The sequence below is a fragment of the Nicotiana tabacum genome, chromosome 9, assembly GCF_000715075.1.
Source record: "Nicotiana tabacum cultivar K326 chromosome 9, ASM71507v2, whole genome shotgun sequence".
Classification (NCBI taxonomy): domain Eukaryota; kingdom Viridiplantae; phylum Streptophyta; class Magnoliopsida; order Solanales; family Solanaceae; genus Nicotiana; species Nicotiana tabacum.
The window spans coordinates 112,513,350-112,534,707 of NC_134088.1; positions in this window are offsets into that span (position 1 = coordinate 112,513,350).

Consider the following 21,358-nt stretch of genomic DNA (forward strand, 5'->3'; position numbering starts at 1 on the left):
CTGGAAGAGCTGAATGAACATGGAGAATCACAAAACCCCTGCCATAGCGTGCTGCTGGTGCATGAGCTCCTGAATAGTGACCAGTCTCTCGATACCTCTTGGCCTCTCTCTCCTCTCTGTCCCGGGAAAACATGCCTTCCACTCTCCTGGCAATGCTCACTGCCTGCTGATAAGTGATGTCCATCTCCAACTCCCTGGCCATATTGGTCTGAATACTGGGGTGGAGTCCCTCAATGAAGTGACGAACCCTCTCTCTGACTGTTGTAACCAGAGCCGGTGCATGGCGAGCTAATTCACTGAAACAGACTGCATACTCCGACACAGTCATAGCACCCTGACGCAACTGCTCAAACTCTGTGCGCCAAGCATCCCTGAGGCTCTGAGGAACATACTCATGCAAGAATATCTCTGAAAACTGAGTCCAAGTGAGTGAGGCTGCCTCATCCGGACTACTCAGCTCATAGGCACACCACCACTGATATGCTGCTCCCCTCAGCTGGAAAGCGGTAAAAGAAACCCCACTCGTCTCCACAATGCCTATAGTGCGGAGAATACGATGACAGTCCTCAATAAAACCCAGAGCATCATCTGAAGCTAGTCCGCTGAAAGTAGGTGGGTGGTACTTTTTGTACCTCTCAAGTCTGAGCTGCTCTACCTCAGAAGTAGCTACCCTGATCTCTTGCTGAATCGGAGCCACTGGGGGCATAGGAATATACTCTGGGGCCTGATCAACCTGGACCCTCTGCTCAGGAGTAAGGGCTGCGGGAGTCTGTGCCCCTCTCCTGCCTGAGATGTAGCGGGAGCTATCGGAAATAGTCTAGCCTGAGCTAGAGTGCTGAACATGCTCAAGAACTGAGCTAAAGTCTCCTGGAGGGCTAAAGTAGCAATAGAGATCTCCGGTGCTGGCCCTCTAGCTGGAGCTGCTGGGGGCTCCTCTGACGCAGCTCTCGTAGGTGCTCGGGCTGCACCGTGTGGTCGTCCTCTACCCCGACCCCGGCCTCTGGCGGCTCTGACAGGGGGCTCGGGTGCCTGATCGTCGGTCCTCCCAGTACGGGTCCTCACCATCTGTGATAAAGAATAGAATAGAATCTTAGAATTTCTGGTGTCAATAACTCGCACGGCAAGGAAATCAAGAAATATGATTGTTCTTAACAGTTACATAGCCTCCCGAAGATAAGTACAGACGTCTCCACACCGATCCGTGAGATTCTAATAAACAGGCTTGTGACTCGCGACTCCTATGAAGCTAGTGCTTTGATACCAACTTGTCACTAGTCAAATTATCCCTCCATAAGGTGTCGTGATGGCACCTAGTCTTTACGACTAGGTAAGCCTAATATTGCGAAAAATATAAAGAAACACAACATTTTAAAGATAAACAGCATATTATAAATAGCCAAGAGTAGTACCACTCGGCATATACAAAATAATTTTCCAAGACCCAGAATATCACTAAGTCATAAGCTGCTATAATCTATGTAGCTCTATACAAAAGTCTGAAGATAATAAAGAAAGTCTCTAGGCGAGGGAGTAGAAGGGGACTCTTAAGATCTGCGGACGCAAGCAGTAGTACCTTGAAGTCTCCTAAAATCAGCAGCATGTACTAACCCCGAGGCTAATAGCTTGCACCTGGATCTGCACATGAAAACATGTGCAGGGAAGGGCATGAGTACACCACAATGGAACCCAATAAGTGCCAAGCCTAACCTCGGTCGAGTAGTGACGAGGTCAGGCTAAGGCCCTACCGGAGTAAATATAATAAATTAAACAGTAAAAGATATCAGTAAAATTTATGGTGACACAGTTAAAGAGATTTTCGAAAATTTAACAGTTAAGAGAGCCCTCAGCTCAGAACAAAGTAAACACAATGGGGAATCTCCGGGATACCGTCCCGTAGTTTCGAATGAATATGCAGTAGGGGGATCTCCCGGAATACGTCCGTAGTCCCAAAGTAAATATGCAGTGCTGGGGGATCTCCCAAAATACGTCCGTAGTCCCAAAGTAAATATGTAGTGCTGGGTGATCTCCCCGAATATGTCCGTAGTCCCAAAGTAAATATGTAACGCAAGATGAAATGACAGGTATGATATCGAGTTATACAGTTTATACTGAATACAGATAAGAAAAATAGGAATTTAATTAAGCGTGGCGCATAGAATGTCAAATAGGCAGTTAAAACACGTAAGCATGCTTTTCTAGTCTATACTAAACAAATAAGCATATTAGTGCAATTTAAAAAGAGAAGCAATTTATGATTTAAAAAGGATAAACATGATTTTTGCAATAACAACCCGTGTACGTACTCGTCACCTCACGTACACGGCGCCCACACACCAAATAATATCAAGACATCCTAAGGGGAAAGTCCCCAACACAAGGTTAGGCAAGCCACTTACCTCGAACCGCTCAAATCACCTCGATAACACGTTCTTGCCACGAGTATCCGACTCCCAATGGCCCGAATCTATTCAAATAACTACGAGTAACTAATTTAGCTAATTAATTCGAAACTATAGTGTGAAATTAGGAAAAATGCCCAAAACGTCACCCCGGGCCCAGGTCTCGAAATCGGGTAAAAGTCACAAAATATGAACACCCATTCACTCACGAGTTTACTCATACCAAAATTTCTCAATCCGATACCAAAATCTTGATCAAAACCACAAAATTCGGCCTAAGAATCATTCTCAAGTTTTCACCCCAAATCCGAAATTAAATGATGAAATCAACCATAGATTAGCGGAATATAACCATAAAGAGTTAGGAATCATTACCCAAAAACTTCCTCCGAAAATCTCTCCAAATTTCTCCTTCTACCGAGCTCTCAATCAAATTTTTGTGTTATGAACTCAACCCTCGTTTTTGAACCTTAAATTCTGCCCAGGTGCGTTCTTCTTCGCGAACGCAACATCACGATCGCGAACGCGATGAACAATCTTTCACTGGCCCAAAATTCCTCCTTCGCGAATGCGTACCTTCTGCTAACGGACCCTTTACGAACGCAGGAACCTCTTCGCGAACGCGTAGGCTTAATGCCCGAAGCTTCCTCTGCCCCGTTACTCTACGTGAACGCGAGGACCATATCGCGAATGCGTAGGCTTAAGGTCCCACACCTTCGCAAATGCGGGAACAAGATTGCGAACGTGAAGAACAACTTCGCTGCCTTTCCCAAATGCTCTACGCGATCGCGAGGCACCTCTCGCGAATGTGATGATGGATTTTTCTACTATAAAACACCAGAAATCTGCCACTTCTCTAAGTCCAAAGATGACTCGTTGAGCATCTGAAACACACCCGAGGCCCCTGGGACCTCCACCAAATATACCAACCAATCCTAAAATACCATACAAACTTAGTCGAGCTCTTAAATCACTTCAAACAATGCTAAAATCATGAATCACCCTCCAATTCAATCTTAAAGAACTTGAAACTTCAAAATTCTACAACCGATGCCGAAACCTATCAAATCACGTCCGATTGACCTCAAATTTTGCGCACAAGTCATAATCAACATTACGGACCTACTTCAACTTTCAGAATCAAAAAATAACCCCGATATCAAAAATTCCACTACCGGTCCAAAACTCCAAAAATTTAACTTTCGCCATTTCAAGCCTAAATGAGCTACGAACCTCCAAAACACAATCCAGATACGCTCCTAAACCCAAAATCACCTAACGGAGCTAACGGAACCGACGGAATTTTGTTCCGGAGTCGTCTTCATACAGTTCTGACTACGGTCCAAATCCTAAGGCTTAAGCTCTCATTTAGGGACTAAGTGTCCCAAAACACTCCGAAACTCAAAACCAATCATCCCGGCAAGTCACAATAGCAGAAATAGATTTGGGGAAAGCAGTTAATAGGGGTTCAGGGCTCTAACTCTCAAAACGATTGGCCGGGTCGTTACACCTCTACCCCTATATTTTTATTCTGTGCATGGAAATGCTTTTGCGTAGCATCTCCACATCGGTAGACTATCTTCTCTGGAAGCCTATTAAAATTTCACGAAATGGACCTGAACTCTCTCATCTTTTTTTTGTCGACGACATCATCCTACTCTCTAAAATAACTAGTAAAAGCTGTCATGCCATAATTGACACGCTTAATAACTTTAGCAATATTTCAGGCCAGAAAATCAATTTCCAAAAGTCAAAGATTTTCTTCTCAAATAATTGCACCGACGGCAATAAGGCCTATGTGCTCTAATGCTTTAGCATGTCTGAAGGGTTAACCTTCGGCAAATACTTAGGATTTCCCATGTTCGTCAAGAAACCACAAAAATCTGACTTTCAATTCCTCTTTGACAATTTCAAAACTTGCCTTGCAGGCTGGAAGACTGAGTTTCTATCCCTAGCAGGGAGAAAAAATCTGATCAAATCCATACTTAACAGCCTTCCTAATCATGTAATGCAATACATTTCTATTCCCAAATCCATAATAATTAAAATTGAGCAATATCAACGAAACTTTCTTTGGGGCACTACTTCCATTAAAAAGAAACTCCATCTAATACAATGGAAAAAAATAACCACCCCCACCCCCAATTTGTAGGATTAGGAATACAAACAATTTCTCTTAAAAATGATGCTTTACATGCTAGTCTCTCCTGGCGGCTCTTCCATCAAACAACCGCACTTTGGGCAACAATACTACTTCACAAATATTGTTTTACATATTCTTCCGCTAAAACTCATTCACACACCTAGAATAACATTCTCTAAGGATGGTCACACTGCCAACTAGGTTTACAATGGCACATCGCAATGACTAACATATAAAATTTTGGACCGACGCTTGGGTTGGAGCTACAACCACTATGCGCACTACCATCTCTGGACCCTTGCCAGAAGAAGACATCAACCTCACAATCTCATCTCTAAGGTTAGTATTGACAAAAATTTCCTTTCGAAATACCTCAATGCATCAAAGCCCTTATGCAAAATTAGTACATCCCTATATATAAAAAGAATATTGATAGTACATTCCGGGCTTTGACACACAATGGTTTATTCAAAGTACAATCCATGTACATTTCTCTCCTTAATCACACGCCTTCATTTAATGCACACCAACCTCAATACAAATGGATTTGGAAGCTCCCCGTAGCCTAAAAAATTAGGTCTTTCATATGGCTCTTTAACCATAATCATCTACCTTCTCGCCAATATCTCCACCACATAGGTTTGCTAACAGAGGCGAACTATTTATACTGTCATGACCCTAATGAAACACTCAACCATATCTTTCTGACATGTCCTAATGTACAAAACTACTGAAAAAATCTAGGTCTACAAGCTACCACTAATATGTTGAATAGATTTCCCACTCTATCTCTGTGGCTTCATCTACTTTTCAAGGGAAGAAATAAGCATATGCCCCACAACCTCCATCCTCATACATTCCTCTCTTTTAGTTTATGGCACATCTGGACTATTGTCACGACCCCAAATTCCCTCCGTAGGAGGTCGTGATGGCACCTAGTCTCTAAGACTAGGTAAGCCTATCAATGCGGAATAATAATAGATATCTGAAATAAATAAACTACAAATCAAATAATTACAACTCCCAAAAATCGGTAGAAATAAGCCACAAGCTTATAAGAATTTATCCTCAATGTCTCTATATATATCAAGGTCTAAAGAAAATAAGGAAGCAGCATGATAATGATAGAAGGGGACTCCGGAGCCTGCGGATGCTGGCAGATATACCTCGAAGTCTTCGTACACCGGTAACTCACTGATGTCCGGGATGGTAAGATGTACCTGGATTTGCACAAAAAGATGTACATAAGCGTAGTATGAGTACACCATAGCGGTACCCAGTAAGTGCCAAGCCTAACCTTGGTAGAGTAGTGACGAGGTCAGGTTAGGCCCTACTGGAAAAATAAATAATGGCATGGTAAAATATTTAAAAATATAATAAGATAAAATGACAATGGAAATGAGTCAAGTAGTATGTCACCATTTAATTACACCAAATAATGGCAATTAATACCTCGTGAAAACAAAACAAAATTCGTTTCAACTTTAAGAAAAATCACAACAATAATCAAAGGCAACTGCGGCCATAAATCAATATCAACAAGGGCACTCCCGAGGTACCGTCTCGTAGTCCCAAATCATAAATAAATTCATAATATCTCATTTCCTTATATAACCGCGGGAGCCTTCACAATTTATTTAAAGAAAATATTTTTTTTCCCGAAATAGCATCCCGCATTTTAGTCACCCTTATCACACCGCATGACTTCTAGAAGTCCCCCCTACTAGCCACGCTTATCAAGCCACCTTTATCTTTCCGCATGCGTTTCAATACCCAGACCTTATACCACCGCATGCATATCAATATAACAATATATCACAATTTGCACCTCAAGTGCCCAATATTTCAATTTGCCAAAATAAATCTACAACAATATTTTTCCATAATAAAGAGCACACGGCTCATGCCAAAATAATCCAACAATAATATTTTTTCACAATAAAGAGCTCACGGATCCATCACAATGAGCACGAAAATCTCACAAAATATTCGGGAATAAATAACTCAACAAAAAATTATTTCAAACTTTTAATACGTTGCATCAATACCAAATTTAAAATGTCAAATAATTCATATTAATAATATTTAAGTTGAATAAAAAATCACCCTTCAAATAATGCACAGAATAAAAGAAACCAAGTTTCAACTAAACAGGTAAAACAATTAGGAGGAAAAGGTCAAGCAAATTTAAAGTATAAACATTTAAATCAATGATGAAGAATATAACAAGGTAAAATTATTTAATTAATATGCAACATCAAGATACACAATTTAATGACATAATCTTTCACATTTAACCCGTGTACACACTCGTAACTACGTGTACACGACTTTCAACACATTTCAATTTATCACTTCAATACTAATCATAGGGGAAATATTCCCCACACAAGGTTAGACAAGTCACTTACCTCGACTTGCTCTAATTTAACCAAGTAGTATGCCTTTTTCTCGATTTTCCCACTCCGATCGACTCGAATCTAGTCATAATTAATTCGGCACAGTCAACAAAAATTGTAGAATCAATTCCATAAGAAAATACTATATTTTTCAATAAAAATCTGAAATTAACTCAAAAATTGCCTGTGGGGCCCAACCTCGGAATCTGGCAAAAGTTTCGAAATATGAACGCCCCATTCAACCACGAATCTAACCATACCAAAATGACTAAATTCCGATAACAATTAGACCCTCAAATTCTCAAATCTATCCAAGAGGGCTTTCAAATGTTGCCAACTTAAATCATCAATTAGTTGTTAAAAACAGTGATGGATTCGGGTAATCTAAACAAGATTGAGTTAAGAACACTTGCCTTGATGTTTTCTCCGAAAATCTCCCAACAATCGCCTCAATCCGAGCTCCAGATCGTTAAAAATGAAAAATGGGATGAAGTCCCATTTTCAGAACTTAAACTCTCTACCCAGGCTTTTTCTTCTATGTGATCGCGGCCAAAGGCACCCGATCGCGAAGAACAAAATAAGGTTGCCCAGAATTAAGCTTACGCGATCGCGGATAACTCCACGTGATAGCGAAACACAACATTCCTAGACCTACGCGATCGCAGACTCATCTATATGATCGCAAAACACAGCATTCCTAGACCTACGCGATTGCAGACTCATCCACGCGATCGCGAAGGGTTAAGCGCGTGGACCAGGTTCTGCCTCGTTTCCTCTTCGCGAACGCGGTCTTAGCCACGCGTTCGCATAGCACAGCTTGCCAAACCTACGCGATCGCATACTCGCCCACGCGATCGCATAGCACAAAATTTCAGTTGCCCAATTAACCCTACGCGATCGCATACTTTTTCACGCGATCGCGTAGAAGGAAACTAGAACCTGCAGAAACCAGAACTCCAGCTATCAAGCCAAGTCCAAAAATGATCCGTTAGGCATCCGAAACTCACTCGATCCCCTCGGGACCTCAACCAAATATACCAACAAGTCCTAATACATCATACGAACTTAGTTGAATCTTCAAATCACATCCAACAACACTAAAAACACGAATCACACATAGATTCAAGCCTAATGAACTTTGAAATATTCAATTTCTACAAATGACGCCAGAACATATCAAATCAAGTCCGATTGACCTCAAATTTTGCGTGCAAGTCATAAATGACATAACAAAGCTATGAAAAGTTTTGGAACTAGATTCCGACCTCGATATCAAAAAGTCAACTCCCCGGTCAAGTTCCAAACTTAAATTCCTATTTTAGCCATTTCAAGCCTAATTTAACTACAGACTTTCAAATAAAATTCTGAACATGCTCCTAGGCCCAAAATCACCATACAGAGCTATTGGAACCATAAAATCCCGATTCCGGGGTCGTTTTCTCAAAATGTTGACCAAAGTCAAATTTAGCATTTTAAGGCCAACTTAAGGAACCAAGTGTTTCGATTTCAACCCGAACACTTCCAAATTTCGAACCAACCATCCCCGCAAGTCATAATTTATAAAAGCACATATGGGGAGTTTTATTTAGGGGAACGGGGTTCTCAAAGTCAAAATGATCGATTGGGTCATTACATTCTCCATCTCTTAAACAAACGTTCGTCCTCAAACGAGTTTAGAATTATACCTGGAGTGTTAAAAAGATGAGGATAACATCTGTGCATATCATGATCGGTCTCCCAAGTCGCCTCCTCGACCGGATGACCCCTCCACTGAACCTTCACGGAAGAAATGTTCTTTGACCTCAGCTTTCAAACCTGCCTATCTAAAATAGCCACTAGTTTCTCAATATAAGATAGATCCTCGTCCAACTGAACCGAACTGAAGTCTAACACATGAGACGGATCGCCGTGATATTTTTGAAACATAGAAACATGGAATACCGGATGAACTGCAGAGAGACTAGGTGGTAGTGCAAGTCTGTAAGCCACCTCTCCAACTCTCTCAAGAATATCAAAAGGACCAATATACCTAGGGCTCAACTTACCCTTCTTCCTGAATCGCATCACACCCTTCATAGGAGAAACCCGGAGCAGGAACCGCTCACCAACCATGAATGCAACATGACGAACCTTCCGATCCGCATAACTCTTCTGTCTAGATTAGGCTGTACAAAGTCGATCCTGAATCAATTTAACCTTTTCCAAGGTATCCTGAACCAAGTTTGTGCCCAATAGCCTAGCCTCGCCCGGTTCGAATCAACCCACTGGTGATCGGCACCACCTACCATACAAGGCCTCATACGGAGCCATCTGAATGCTTGACTGGTAACTGTTGTTGTAAGCAAACTCCGCAAGTGGTAAGAACTGATCCCAAGCACCCCCAAAATTTATCACACACGCACGAAGCATATCCTCCAATATCTAAATAGTGCTTTCGGACTGCCCGTCTGTCTGAGGGTGAAATGCTGTACTCAACTCCACATGAGTACCCAACTCTCGCTGTACAGCCCTCCAAAACTGTAATGCAAACTTTGTACCTTGGTCAGAGATGATAGATACCAGTACGCCATGAAGTCTGACAATCTCGCGAATATAGACTTGAGCCAACTGCTCGGAAGAATAGGTAGTCATCACAGGAATGAATTGAGCTGACTTGGTCAGCCTATCCATAATCACCCAAACTACATCAAACTTCCGCTGAGTCCGTGGAAGCCTAACAACGAAATCCATAGTGATCTGCTCCCATTTACACTCCGGAATTTATAACTTCTGAAGTAATTCACCTGGCCGCTGATGCTCATATTTTACCTGCTGACAATTGAGACACCGATCTGCATACTCCACTATGTCTTTCTTTATTCGCCTCCACCAATAGTGCTGTCTCAGGTCTTGATACATCTTTGTAGTACCCGGATGAATGGAGTACCGCGAACTGTGAGCCTCTTGGAGAATCAACTCACGCAAACCATCTACATTAGGCACACATAGCCTGCCTTGCATCCGTAATACACCGTCATTTCTAATAGTGACTTCCTTGGCATCACCGTGCGGAACTGTGTCCCTAAGTACAAGAAGATGGGGGTCATCATACTGACGCTCTCTGATACGATCATAAAGAGAAGACTGAGAAACCACACAAGCCAAAACTCAGCTCGGCTCAGAAATATCCAACCTGACAAACTGGTTGGCTAAGGCCTGAACATCCAAGTCTAAAGGCCTTTCTGCTACCGGTAAATATGCTAAGCTGCCCAAACTCTCTGCCTTATGACTCAAGGCATCGGCCACTACATTGGCCTTCCCAGGATGATAGAGAATGGTGATATCATACTCCTTAAGCAACTCCAACTATCTCCGCTGCCGCAAATTAAGATCTTTCTATTTAAACAGATGCTGTAGACTCCGATGATCGGTGTAGACCTCACAATGGACACCGCACAAATAATGCCGCCAAATCTTCAAGGCATGAACAATAGCTGCTAACTCAAGGTCGTGGACCGGATAATTCTTCTCATGTACTTTTAACTATCTGGACGCGTAGGCAATAACCCTACCATCTTGCATCAACACTACGCCGAGACCAATACATGACACATCACAATACACAATATAAGACCCTGAGCCTGTAGGTAATACCAACACTGGGGCTGTAGTCAAAGTTGTCTTGAGCTTTTGGAAGATCTCCTCACATTCCTCGGTCCCCTTGAATGGAGCACCCTTCTGGGTCAATTTGGTCATAGGTGCAACAATAGAAGAGGAACCCTCTACAAATCGGCGATAATATCTTGCCAAACCAAGGAAACTCCGGATCTTCGTAGATGAGGACGGTCTGGACCAACTCTGTACTACCTCAATCTTCTTAGGATCTACCTTGATCCCCTCGCACGAAACTATATGACCTAAAAATCCCACTGAATCAAGCCAAAATTCACACTTTGAAAATTTTGCATATAACTTCTTTTCTCTCAAAGTCTGAAGCACAGTTCTCAAGTGCTGTTCATGATCCTCCCGACTCCGGGATACACCAGAATATCGTCAATAAATACAATGACGAAGGAGTCAAGATAGGGCTAAAATACACTGTTCATCAGGTGCATAAATGCTCTTGGGGCGTTGGTCAGCCCAAAAGACATCACAAGGAACTCATAATGACCTTACCGAGTCCTGAAAGCAGTCTTCCGGATATCGGGTTCCCGAATCTTCAACTGATGATAGCCTGAACGTAAGTCAATTTTAGAGAATACCCTGACACCCTGAAGCTGATCAAATAGGTCATCAATACGTGGCAATGGATACCTGTTCTTCACTGTAACCTTGTTCAACTGACGGTAATCAATATACATCCGCATAGAACCATCCTTATTCTTCACAAATAAGACAGGAGCACCCCAAGCCTATACACTGGGCCTAATGAAGCCCTTATCAAGCAATTCCGGTAACCGTTCATTTAATTCTTTCAATTCTACTGGGGCCATACGATATGGTGGAATAGAAATGGGCTGAGTGCCCGATAACAAATCAATGCCAAAGTTAATATACTTGTCGGGTGGCATACCCGGAAGATCCGCTGGAAATACATCAGGAAAATCCCTTACTACAGGAACTGACTCCACGGTAGGAGTATCAATACTAACATCTCTCACATAGGCCAGATACGCATCACACCCCTTCTCAACCATTCGTTGAGCTTTAAGAAATGAAACAACCCTACTAGGAACATGATCTGATGTACCTCTCCACTCTAGCGCGATAGACCTGTCATAGACAACGTCATCGTCTTGGCGTAACAATTAAGAATAACGTGATAGGGCGACAACCAGTCCATGCCCAAAATAATATCGAAATCCACTATACCAAGCAGTAATAAATCAGCTCTGGTCTCAAAACCACTAATAACAATTAAACACGGCCGATACACACGTCCCACAATAATAGATTCACTCACGGGTGTAGATACATAAATATGAGAACTCAAGAAATCACGTGATATGCCCAAATACGGGGTAAAATAAGATGACACATAAGAATAAGTGGAGCCTGGATCAAATAAGACTGATGCATCGCTATGACAGACCAGAATAATACCTGTGATAACAGAATCGGATGCAACGACCTCTGTCCTAGCAGGAAGGGCATAATATCTGGCCTGACCTCCCCTTCTAGGGCGACCTCTACCTGTTCGACCTCCACCTCTAACTGGCTGTGCAGGTGGAGTGGCAACTGGTGCAGTAATCATGTCCTAAGAAGCCTGAGGGCCCTATGGAATAGGTGGGGCATGAGAAATCTGTGGAGGTGCACCCCTCCTAAATCCGCGGCAATCTCTCATGATATGACAAGTGTCACCACACTCAAAACAAGCCCTCGAAGGACGTGGCTGCTGGGACTGGCTCAGGCTTGATTGACTAGACCGCCCGCTGAAGGCACCTCGTACAAGAGGTACATAAAACACTGGCGGTGCATAATATGGAACCTGAGGTCTGGGAGTGGCCGGAATACCACTAGAAGCTGGAAATGCTGAATAAATAGGACAACTCACATAACCTCTACCATGACGGGCTGTAACTGGGGCACGAGAGTTATTATATGTTTCAGAATCTCGGGGTCTCTTAGCTTCCCTCTCTCGAGTCCGCATACCTTCCAATCTCCTAGCAATTGACACCACCTGTTGGTATGTGATGTCCATCTCTAGCTCTCGGGCCATACTGAATGTGATACTAGGGTGGAGACCCTCAATAAATCTGTGAATCCGCTCTCGAATAGTAGCAACTAAGGCTGGTGCATGCCTAGCCAACTCACTAAATCAGACCGCATACTCTGACATGGTCATAGAACTCTGGCGCAACTGCTCTAACTCTGTGCGATATGCATCTCTAAGACTCTAAGGAACATACTCCCTTAAGAACATATCTGAAAATTGAGTCCAAGTGAGTGAAGATGCCTCAGCGGGACTATCCAACTCATATGCCAGCCACCACTGGTGGGCTGCTTCTCTAAATTGGAATGCCATGAAAGAAACCCCACTAGAATCCACAATACCCATAGTACGAAGGATATGGTGACATTCCTCCAGAAAACCCTGAGCATCCTCTGAACCTAAACCACTGAAAGTGGGAGGGTGGTACTTCTTGTACCTCTCGAGCCTGAGCTGCTCCCCCTTTGAAACTGCTGTCCTAATCTCAGGCCGTACTGGGACAACTGGCTACATTGGTATAACCTCTGGGGCATGGTCAACTTGGGCCCGTGGCTCTAGAGTAAAGGGCTGTGAGAGTCTGTGCTCCTACCCCGACCTGAGATGTGGCAGGAGCAAGTGGAATTAACCCTGCCTGAGCTAGAGTGCCAAACATGCTCAAAAACTGGGCAAGAGTCTCCTGAAGTGTAGGAGTAGTAACATGCGTCTCAGGTGCCTGCTCTCCAATTGCAGCTACTGGTGGATCTGGTGCAGCAGCTCGTGCAAGTGCTCTGGCTGCACCACGTGGTCTTCCTAGGCCTCTGTCTCGGCCTCTACCCCGACCCCGGCCTCTTGCGGCTCCAATAGGGGGAGCGGTGTCTGATCATCGGATCCAGTTGTGCGTGTCCTCACCATCTGTGAGAGAATGTAAAGATAATGGTTTAAAACTTTGAAGTCAATAGTGTGCACGATAAAGAATCAAAGAAGTAAATATTTTCCTAACAGTTCCATAGCCTCTCGAAGATAAGTACAGACGTCTCCGTACCGATCCGCAAGACTCTACTAAACCTGCTTGTGACTCATAACCCCTATGAACCTAGAGCTCTGATACCAACTTGTCACGACCCCAAATTCCCTCTGTAGGAGGTCGTGATGGCACCTAGTCTCTAAGACTAGGTAAGCCTATCAATGCGGAATAATAATAGATATCTGAAATAAATAAACTACAAATCAAATAATTACAACTCTCAAAATACGGTAGAAATAAGTCACAAGCTTGTAAGAATTTATCCTCAATGTTTCTATATATATCAAGGTCTAAAGAAAATAAGGAAGCAACATGATAATGGTAGAAGGGGATTCCGGAGTCTGCGGACGCTGGCAGATATACCTCGAAGTCTCCGTACACCGGTAACTCACTGATTTCTGGACTAGTAAGATGTACCTGGATCTACACAAAAAGATGTGCAGAAGTGTAGTATGAGTACACCACAATGGTACCCAGTAAGTGCCAAGCCTAACCTCGGTAGAGTAGTGACGAGGTCAGGTCAGGCCCTACTGGAAAAATAAATAATGGCATAGTAAAATGTTTAACAATATAATAAGATAAAATGACAATGGAAATGAGTCAAGTAGTATATCATCATTTAATTACACCAAATAATTGTAATTAATACCTCGCGGAAACAAAACAGAATTCTTTTCAACTTTAAGAAAAGTCACAACAATAATCACAGGCAACTGCGGCCATAAATCAATATTAATAAGAGAACTCTCGAGGTACCGCCTCGTAGTCTCAAATCATAAATAAATTCACAATATCTCATTTTCTTATATCACCGCGGGAGCCTTCACAATTTATTTAAAGAAAATATTTTTTTTTTTGAAATAGCATCCCGCGTTTTAGCCACCCTTATCATACCGCATGACTTCTAGTAGTCTCCCCTACTAGCCACTCATATCAAGCCACCCTTATCTCACCGCATGCATTTTAATACCCAGACCTTATACCACCGCATGCGTATTAATATCACAATATATCATAATTTGTACCTCAAGTGCCCAATATTTCAATTTGCCAAAAAAATCAACAACAATATTTTTCCATAATAAAGAACTCACGGCTCATGCCAAAATAATCCAATAATAATATTTTTTCACAATAAAGAGCTCACGAATCCATCACAATGAGCACGAAAATCTCACAAAATATTCGGGAATAAATAACTCAAAAAAAAAATATTTCAAACTTTTAATACGTTGCTTCAATACCAAATTTAAAATGTCAAATAATTCATATTAATAATATTTAATTTGAATAAAAAATCACCCTTCAAATAATGCACATAATAAAAGAAACCAAATTTCAACTAAACAGGTAAAATAATTAGCAGGAAAAGGTCAAACAAATTTAAAGTATAAACATTTAAATCAATGATAAAGAATATAAAAGGTAAAATTATTTAATTAATATGCAACATCGAGCTACACAATTTAAAGACATAATCTTTCACATTTAACCCGTGTACACACTCGTAACCTCGTGTACACGACTTTCAATACATTTTAATTTATCACTTCAATACCACTCATAGGGGAAATTTTCCCCCCACAAAGTTAGACAAGTCACTTACCTCGACTTGCTCCAATTTAACCAAGTAGTATGCCTTTTCCTCGATTTCTCAACTCCGATCGACTCGAATCTTGTCATAATTAATTCGGCACAGTCAACAAAAATTGTAGAATCTATTCCATAAGAAAATACTATATTTTTTGAATAAAAATCCGAAATTAACTCAAAAATTGCATGTGGGGCCCACGTCTCGGAATCCGACGAAAATTACGAAATATGAATGGCCATTCAACCACGAGTCTAACCATACAAAAATGACTAAATTCCGATAACAATTCGACCCTTAAATCCTCAAATCTATCCAAGAAGGCTTTCAACTTTTTCTAACTTAAATCATCAATTATTTGTTAAAAACGGTGATGGATTTAGGTAATCTAACCAAGATTGAGTTAAGAATACTTACCTTGATGTTTTCTCCTAAAATCTCCCAACAATCGCCTCAATCCGAGCTCCAAATCGTTAAAAATAGAAAATGGGACGAAGTCCCATTTTCAGAACTTAAACTCTTTGCCCAGGCTTTTTCTTCTATACGATCGCGGCCAAAGGCACGCGATCGCGAAGAACAAAATAAGGTTGCCCAGAATTAAGCTTATGCGATCGCGGATAACTCCACGCGATCGCGAAATATAACATTCCTAGACCTACGCGATTGCAGACTCATCCACGCGATCACGAAGGATTAAGCGTGTGGACCACATTCTGCCTCGTTTCCTCTTCGCGAATGCGGTCTTAGCCACGCGTTTGCATAGCACAACTTGCCAAACCTATGTGATCGCATACTCGCCCACGCGATCGCATAACATAAAATTTTAGCTGCCCAATTAACCCTACACGATCGTATACCTTCTCACGCAATCGCATAGAAGGAAACCAGAACCTTCAGAAACCAGAACTCCGGCTATCAAGCCAAGTCCAAAAATGATCCGTTAGGCATCCGAAACTCACCCGAGCCCCTCGGGACCTCAACCAAATATACCAACAAGTCCTAATACATCATACAAATTTAGTCGAGTTTTCAAATCACATCCAACAACACTAAAAACACTATAGTTTCAAGCCTAATGAACTTTGAAACTTTCAATTTCTACAAACGACGCAGGATCATACCAAATCAAGTCTGATTCCGGGGTCGTTTTCTCAAAATGTTGACCGAAGTCAAACTTAGCATTTTATGGCAACTTAAGGAACCAAGTATTCCGATTTTAACCCGAATACTTTCAAATCCCAAACCAACCATCCCCGTAAGTCATAATTTATAAAAGCACATACAAAGAGTTTTATTTAGGGGAACGGGGTTCTAAAAGTTAAAATGACCGGTTGGGTCATTATAACTACACGAAATACAAATTCTTTTGAACTTAGAAAAAACAATGTCCCTGCACATCATATAATTAAGCAAGCTATAGAATTTACTTATTGTGCGACCAAATCTATTACTAAAACTCCTAAAGTATGTATTGACGTCAAATGGATTCCTCCAGAACTAAATTATTACAAATTAAATACTGATGGAGCAGTCTCCCGTCAATCTGGAAATTCCGGCATAGGAGGCTCATTCGGGATGCTCAGGGAACTTGGATTACTGGGTTTGCTGGTAATATTACTACAAAAAAACTATCATGGAAGTAGAATTACAAGCACTTTTCCATGGATTACAGTTAGCAATTAAGTTTAATTTGGTTCCACTTGAAGTAAACATTGACGCCTCAGAGGTAATCATAGTTTTAAGAAATTAAAATCTACTCTACACTAATATCATCTACGATTGCAGGCACCTGCTCCACCAGCTCCATGATCCGCATCTCATACACGTGTACAAAGAGCAAAACGGAGTAGCAAATAGGTTAGCCAAGTAAGGTTGTACGATGGAGTACTCAGCAACACCAACTATTTTTGTGTCACCACCCATTTTTGTTATCGAACAACTATTAGCAGATTAGTCAGGCGCTACAACTCTCCGAAAAGTACCACCCGCTCAAGTATGGCAATCCGTCATGCTTGACACTCAAACACCACATTTTGCTTCACATCCGGCAGACTTGTTGGCAACAGACATTCACCCTCTGCAATATGGTGCTGCACATGAAGTTACTATAGTAGAAAACTTTCCTTTTTGTAATGATCCTTTGGATCAACACTCCACAGTAGATGTTAGTAACAATTCTACTAGTAGTATTTGTAGCATTAGTATTTTGGTGCATTCCCAGCACCAACCTCTCTGTACGAATGCGTCTTTATAATTAATATAAGCTTATCTTTCCTACCAAAAAATAAAAGCTCAGTTATTTAAATATATGTGGTGCAAATAAAATCCCATAACAACTCAAAATTGTATTGTTATTTATTAAACTTGCTTTCTATTTTTTTTTTTCTCTTTTGTATGTTTCTACATAAAAAACTAATGTTAAATTTTGATGAATTTTCCTTTTTCCTTACTTTTGTCCTAAGACGGAACGTAAAAGAACAAATATATGTAACGACAATTTTTTTTTTTATTTATTTGCGGTTTTGTCAATTCAGCATGGCTATTAAAGGTAGATTAAAATCCCAAATTGATGATAAAATGAACTACTCAACATACATACATTTATTTGGTCGAGCATTACGCTTGAGTAGAAGAATAAAGGAACAGAAATAGAAATTTTCTCTGAAATCGTAATTATTAAAAGCAGAAATCAGAACTTACACGACCCATAAAGTACATCATCCGCTCTAAAAGAATAATGTTTTGTTTATTTGAGTAAGATATTCTTTTTACTATAATTCGATCAAGCATTTTAAAAAAAATTATTCGAATATAAAAAAATTGTGATTTATGATATTTCTATTTAGGTTTTCATATGTAAAACTTTATTTAGAAAAAAAATTACAAATCAATATCAAAATTCACAACAAAAATTAAATTCGTTGAGCGTCAGCTCTTAACCATGCCATTTTTCTTTTAGGACGAAGGGAATAGTGATTTTAGCTTAAACTAAAATACATTTGATATTTGAAAACCTCTAAATCAATACCAATCTGAGGGTTTTTTGATAATTATCTTAAAAAATCCCGAGAAATTTAACTGAGACACCTTTACTTCGAAAGTCTATTCATCTTATTGTTACACCTTTTATGTCAGATAGTTCGAGCGTTATCTCGCTTTCTTGTGGGAGAGGCTTGGTGGTAGTTTAGAGCCCATTATTAGCTTCTCCTTTCATACCAGTAGTATTACTACTATTTTCATATTGTCTTATACTTCGATCCCTATTGCTATGTGTTGTTTCTTGTGCTTCGGTTATTTTAATAGTTTGTTGATATTAACGCCCTTTTTTCAAATGCTTTTTAATGCCTTCCTTATTATTTTTTATGGCTTCTTCACTACCGGATTTTTTAAAGCTATTTTGGAACACTTACATTAAGCTGAGGGTCTATCGGAAATATTCTGTCATGACCCAAAATTTCTCCAAGTCATGAGGGCACCTAACCTATCCGCTAGGCAAGCCATATAACAAATGACACAACTAGAATGAACGATCATCAATAATCAATACATAAAATGGTTGAACTCCATACAATATCACAAGGACTGATTGTTGACGATCAATTTTGGTCCTCCCCTTTTTAATTAATTTACTATGCTTCCCGATTAATAATAACTTAATAAAATATATTTTGTTATAAGAAAAATCAAATTATGGTGGATGTCTACTCTTCCTCCATGATCTTCATCTCAAATGTTTAATGACATATTTTTCTTCACTTTTCATGCCTATATAAAGGTCTTGTAATAGATAGAAAAATATACACAATTGAAGAAGAAATAAGAATCTCTCCTATCTTTCTCTCTATATCTCTTAGCTTGTTTTTCCTTGTTCTATATTGTTACTTTGAGCTATATTTCATAACACGTTATCCGCACGAAGTCTCTAACCTCAAGGTTGAATTTCACTTTTGGTAAGGTATATCTCGATGATCTATTGTCAAAATTATCAAGCCTAACAATTCTTTTAGATTTTAATATCAGATATACCTATCAAGTTACATCACTATACCTGAAAACATGTTGGTTAATTCCTTAGATCAAATAGACGTATTGGTAATGTGGAGTACTGTCACGATCTAAAATTTAACTAGCCGTGATAGCACATAACCCAACCCGTTAGGTAAGCCAATTTACAAATATCTGATTCAAATAATATTTAACTGACTCTAATAAACTCTCCAAGGACTGGTAGTACAAATCATGAGCTTCTAAGATTAGAATTTACAATGCTGGTATGAAATAAATATATCATCTGTTCGAAATGTACATAAACAGATTTTCTTTATAAATCTAAGGCTACAATGAACAAGAGGAAGCTACGATCGGAACACATCTGCACGCAAGGTGCAGAAGTGTAGTATGAGTACAACCGACCCCATGTACTCAATAAGTAACAAACCTAACCTTAGGTTGAAAGTAGTGACGAGCTGGAACGAAGGCCGGGTCCAACACTAATAGCCAACAACAGTCCATAACAACATAAAGCAAGTAATAAAAGAAATAACTCAGAGATAAAATGCTCAGCTTAATCATGATTTCTGAAAATAGCTCTGCCTTTCAAGTGTATCAGTAAAAACTCAAGTCTTTTACCGAAGTTGCCAAAAATATGAGTAAGTTTGAAAACAGTAATTTTCCCAAAATTCCTTTCAATAATAAATAAGATGTTTTATTTTCTTTCCACATAGCTAGTGAAAAATGCATCACTATGCCTATATGCCAATATGTGTGAGAAGTCATGAATGACGTGGTACCGTATAACATGAGGAACATGCATCTCTATGTATGTATATCAAGTGTGCATGTCAGTGCGATGCAACTCAGTGATAAAACCATATGCATACTCTCAGAGTATCATTTCACTCAGTCCTCCCAGAGTCACAACCCAAAATCCTAACCTGTCGTGATTACGCCTATCGCAATACTAGGCAAGCCGACAACCTAAATAAACTGTAATTTCCATTAAGTTTGAAAACATAATATTGAATTTCATAGAAAATCTCACAATTTCTGACACAAAAATACATTCTCAAAATCCGGTGTCACTTAGTACATGAGCATCTAATATGAATAAAAAGTCTGACTGATAAAATACTGTCTGAAAGTATAGAACAATACAATAACTGAAGAAAAAAGAGAGACAAGGTCAGCGGACACCGAGCAACTACCTTGATAGTCTCCAACAGTTAAATCCTCAAATCTGGCAACCGCCGTATCCGGCCTGGATCTGCACACGAGGTGCAGAGTGTAGTATAAGTATAACCAACTCAGTAAATAACAAGACTAACCTCTGGGCTGAAAGTAGTGACGAGCTCCGCAGGTACAGTCCAATACATAAATAATGGTACAAAAAGTAGGCATGCTTTCAAGTTCAATAGTTAAACTCAGTACAAGCAAAAATAGATCAATACTGCATGATATGAGGAATATGACATATCAGTTGGAATGCCTCATGTACTACTGGTCACAATTCATTCGGTCACTCGGTACTGTTTGTGTGTGTGTGTGTGTGTGTGTGTGTGTATATATATATATATATATATATATATATATATATATATATATATATATATATATATATATATATATATATATATTCACATAATTATCAAACATCTTCCTCAGTACCGTATAAGACCAATCCAGCCCTGAGGTAATTTAGCCCCACATGTAAATGATACGGACAAGTTCCATGTCCAGGGAAAATTCATCACAATATAAATAAATAAGGCAAGTCCATGCCCTGGGATGTCCATCCCGAATATATATATATATAAAAAATCAACTACGCTCACTAGGGGTGTGTACCGACTCTGGAGGGGCTTCTTCAGCCCAAGCGTGTAATAAAGCCGATATGCCTACTGCAGGCGGGCGGTCCCGATCCGTATAATAATAAAGCCTATAAATCCTGCTGCAGGCAGGCAACCCCGATCCATATAATAGTAAAACCTATAAGGCCTGCTGCAGGCGGGCAACCCCAATCCATATAATAATAATATATAAAGCCAATATGGCCTGCTGCAGGAGGACAACCCCGATCCCATAAATATCCTCACAATAGATGAACATGACTGAGTATGAAATAATACATTTTTAAA